We start from the raw sequence: 4,676 nt of genomic DNA, 5'->3' as shown, positions 1-4,676 counted from the left end.
ATTTTCTTATTAATTTGCCAGTATTAAGATGTATTTGCAATATACAATTTTGACTTGAATATATATTTAAGATTGATTCCACACAGGCGACATGCTTATAGTATGTTGTTATTTCTGTATTTTTTTTACCCATATGGTGACAGCTTTTAATCTCACTGCAAACGTAAAGAGTGATAGTAAAAGTATTCTATTCTCTTCTTTTGTATTCTATTGTGTGTACTCTGCATAGTATTATTGCAGGTATATCCAAAGTAAGGCCCTGGGGTCAAATGTGGCCCCTGGTCAGCACTGCTGCCATGAGCCTGAAATGCATTACTTTAAAAAGTTTATGCTGTTTTTATTAAAATATGGCAGCAGTGCTTCATACACTGCCCTGTCCTACTGATCATGTTCTGTGTGTGTGGGAATGCAGTGAATGGTGTTGACCCTCCAAGGTTTCGTTCTCCTCAACTTGAATGGTCAAAACTGAGCTGGATCAGGGCGTTGACATTTTAGAAATAAATGAATTGCACTGAATGGAAATAATCTGAACCCAGGAGCCATAAATTTCCAGCTGGAAAACTTCCAACCACGGATCCTCATCATTTCCTGTATGAAACAGCACGGTAATTCTGGTGAATGCGTCTGTTTATGTTCCACTCATTGCTGGTGTCACTGTGGTTCTTCAGTCAGCTCCTGACTTTTCTGTATGTATCCCGTTTGAAACACACACATTTAAGGACTCCTTTGAATTGTATTATCTATTTTCAAAGTATTCCCAGAGGTCTTTCAATTGTGACTATGCTGTTTTAATCTAAAATCTAAAAAGTTGTGTCATTTTCTTGGACATATTTTCAGAAGGAGTTTTTAAGAATTTCATCTCTAGGCTGTAAGCTTTCACTGGTATCCCATCACCCCTTTGTTTACAGTGTCTTCCGCTAGCTTACAGCCCCTCACACCCCCAAGCTAACAATAGTGGTGCAGCTAAAATGGCAATCAATACAGTTTAGATCCAGATTCCAGCTCAGATGAGGAAAACAAAGACGTTCATGGATGGATTTGTTTGCAAGTGGATGTTCAGAATGGAAGCTTGTGAATTGCCGTTGTACATTATACATCAGCTATAAACTTCTTTAAACTGCATTTTTTGTCTTTTTCTGATTCACTATGATTTGAAAAAGAATACTCAGAAATGCAATTTTTATTTTAATTTTCAATACTTATGTCCACTTCAGGAGGACAAAATTATGTGATAAAAAACAAAAAATGTCCTTTTCGTCTTTAGAACCTCCTTAAAATCCTCCATTTAGCAACATCCATACAGATGCTGCAAAGTCTCCCTCACATGTGGCTTTCCGCAGAGCGTGGAAACACCAGGGGAAGTTTGGTCCATGAGGAGACAGTTGGCGTGACATTATTCCCCTGTGGAAAAACAAAACGATTCCTGAGAAGACGTGAAGCCAAACCAGCACCTGGTAGCACGAGATCTTCTTCCAGCTCCCAGTGAAGTCTCTTTGATTCGTCACCACAAACACCCACCAAAGACTCTCAGAAGCCAGTAAATTCCTGAGCTAATCTGTGAAGCCTCTTTGGCCTCAGGAGACGCTCTGGTGAGGAGAAGAACCACTGGATGCTTCTGGACTGCTGCTTTAAAACTGTAGTCGTCAGGCTAACTGAACTCATTTTCCGTGTTTCATCTCTTGGCTTCCTCTGGGCAGCTCGGGTTTCTTCCTTTGTCTTTTCTCCTTTCTTTTCCAATGAACATGAAGGTTGTTTATCTCTTTTATGAAGAATCTGTTACTAACACAGTTTCAACACGTTGTAAGTACTGCAGGCCAGCATTGGAGAAAGACAGAAAAAGGTAGTTTGAGGTCACTCTGTGAGTTTATGGCCACTAGATGGAGCACTTTGGTGTCTCTCCGACTGCCAGCTTCTTCTGTTTATTTCATATTTACAGCCAAGAGTCCTGATTAAAATACAAACAAACCTATAAAGTACGGCGAGTTTATAGAGTTAAGTGGGGAGGACTAAAGAGGGCTTGACCCAAAAACAAACACTTCATCCTCCTGCTCCTCTAGAAGGTTTTCATGTGCAGAAGTACAAACAAAACATCTTCAAGATTTGCATGAATGACAGAAGACCAGATGAAAGCACAAGACGGAAACATTCCTCAAAACTTCTGCGAGACTTCAGACCTGGTTACCAAAGACTCTGCTTGACATGTTTGGAAATGCTCAGATATCCACTTGAACTTTAAATAAATACGGCGTTTTGAAGATGTTGGTCCCCTCCTCCAGCTGTTCTGAATGTGTCCAGGATGCGGTTTTTCTAAAAACAGGGCTCATCAAAGCGCCGCCGCTGCCACGAGAGCTTGATGAGTCAGAGGCGGAGACTTATTTAAAGAAGAGACCAGTTCAGACATGTTAATGCTCATAATCTGCGCCGCGAAAGCCTTTATAAGGCAACGAGACGGTGAGCTCACGCGGACATGAGTGTTTCTACAAACACACACTTTCCCTGCAGAGGGGACGTCAGAGGAGAATCCCAGACATCTGAGCGGAGCAGGAAGCTTCGTTGTGTAACCGAGTCTCCTCGGCTTCCTCTACACTCACATCTGACTCGAATCTCTTCATGACGGCTGCCTGAGACGGGGGCGCAGCGGGATGTTTTCTGAGTGAAACCAGAAAACACTAACTAATTGTAATGATTCCCTTTCCATTTCTAAACAGAAGAATCGATTTCCTAAAACGTGTTCCAAAAAACCCTCACTGAGCCCGTCTCATCCTTGAAGTAAACCTAAGGAAGCTGTTAATTTCTTTTGGAGAAGCTGGGCTTTTTCTAACAGAAACTTAAAGCCCAACAATTCGATGGAAACTCTTAAAATAACCCCAGAAATGTTTCTTTAATTTTTGTTTAACCCTTTAACACCAAAACTCCAGTGTTTATTTTTTTATTGTGAACACGATCATCGTCATTCCAGTAGAATTTGAAGGAGAAAAGCGCCTCAACGCTACTGGAATGACGTTGATTCTGTTAACAGTTGAAAGTTACACTACGCTAAAAATGTTTTATTAAAGAGCTTTTAAAAGTGATGGAGAATCTATGCATGATTTCTCCAAAAACATCTCAGAATCCACCTGACTCCCCATCCATGGGTGTGTTCCTGTGAGTGGAAGTTTTTGAGGAATTCTGACTAAGCCAAACACTGGGACAGATGTGGTCACTCATTCTGTGTAAGTGTAAGTTTCCCCAAAGTGAGGCAAGTAATGACCGTATGTTTAGAGAAAGAAGACCGAGGATGACGATGAAACCAGGGATGATGATGATGATGATGATGGTGGTCACCAACGACATGACTTCCCTAAAAGTGGTTGGGGAAAACCAAGCAGTCTCCTCCCCTGTTCTTTTAGAAAACGTGTTGAAGTCAAGGCCTGGGGGCTGGATCACGCCCGCTGGGTGATTATATCAGATTATTTTATGTTTTTGTTATTAATGGCCCGATGTTATCTTGCACTGGTAACATATAGCAACACATTTTCATCCTCAAGAGTTAGGGACCCTCCGTGTCAAAAATGTACATTTTGGGTCATCAAGGCTCCCCAACCTCCTGGCCAAAAACTGGTACTGGGACGTGGACCACACTGGTATCCTAACCCTAGCCTTAACCCGGTACCGGAGAGTCTGTACCAGATGCAGATCAATACTTAACAGACCAGACCAGGCTTAGGGTTAGGGTACCGGGTTAGGGTACCGGGTTAGGGTACCGCTACTGGCTGTGTCCAGAGGTTTAGCCCACGTAAAAAAACGTATGTTTTAAATGTTTTAAAACGTTTGTTTTAGTGTGTTCAATCAATGTTGTGTTCAGTAACAATAGTCCGACGTTATCTTGCGCTGGCAACATATTTTCGTCACCAAGTCGTCACATATTGATGCATAGTTAAGGAACCTCTGCGTCAAAAATTACATTTTGAGTGTCCCCAACTGGTCGTTTTTTTAACGTCATTTTGAGTCAAGGCTCCCCAACTTCCTGGGTGCAAACTGGTATCGGGAGGTGGACAGCACCAATATCCTAACCTTTCTCAACCAAGTACGGGACAGTCGATACCAGATGCGGCTAAATTCTGGTTTTGGACGCATTATGAGATGTAGGCCAGACCAGGCTAGGGTTAGAATACTGGGTCAGGGTACCGCTACAGACCGTGTCCCAAGGTTTGGTCCATGTTAAAAAGTTACTTTTAAAAACTTTAAAACTTTAGTTTTAGTGTGTTCTATCAATGGGGTGTTCAGTAACAATGATCCAATGTCTATTTGAGTCAAGGCTCCCAAACCTCCTGAGCGCAATTCGGGACATGGACCGCACTGGTATCCTAACCCTAATCTTAACTTGGTCCTGGACAGTCAGTACCAGATCCGGATCAGTACTGGTGTTGGACGCGGTACCAAACACAGACCAGACCAGGCAAGGGTTAGGGTGCCGAGGTTTGGTCCACGTTAAAAAGTTACATTATAAAGTTTCGGCTTTATAAGGCTATTTTTTTGTTTGTTTTTTAATTTGTTTTGGAGTTTAGCTAACATTTCTGCTATATGCTGGATGTTTCGGCTAATTTGGGCTTTTTTCTTTCAATTTTTAGGCTGTTTTGGAGCTAGGCTAATATTTACACGCTAGCAGTTCTGGGTAATTTAGGCTTTTTTTAATT

Source organism: Oryzias melastigma, linkage group LG20 (assembly GCF_002922805.2).
Source record: "Oryzias melastigma strain HK-1 linkage group LG20, ASM292280v2, whole genome shotgun sequence".
Classification (NCBI taxonomy): domain Eukaryota; kingdom Metazoa; phylum Chordata; class Actinopteri; order Beloniformes; family Adrianichthyidae; genus Oryzias; species Oryzias melastigma.
This window is presented reverse-complemented; position numbering follows the sequence as displayed.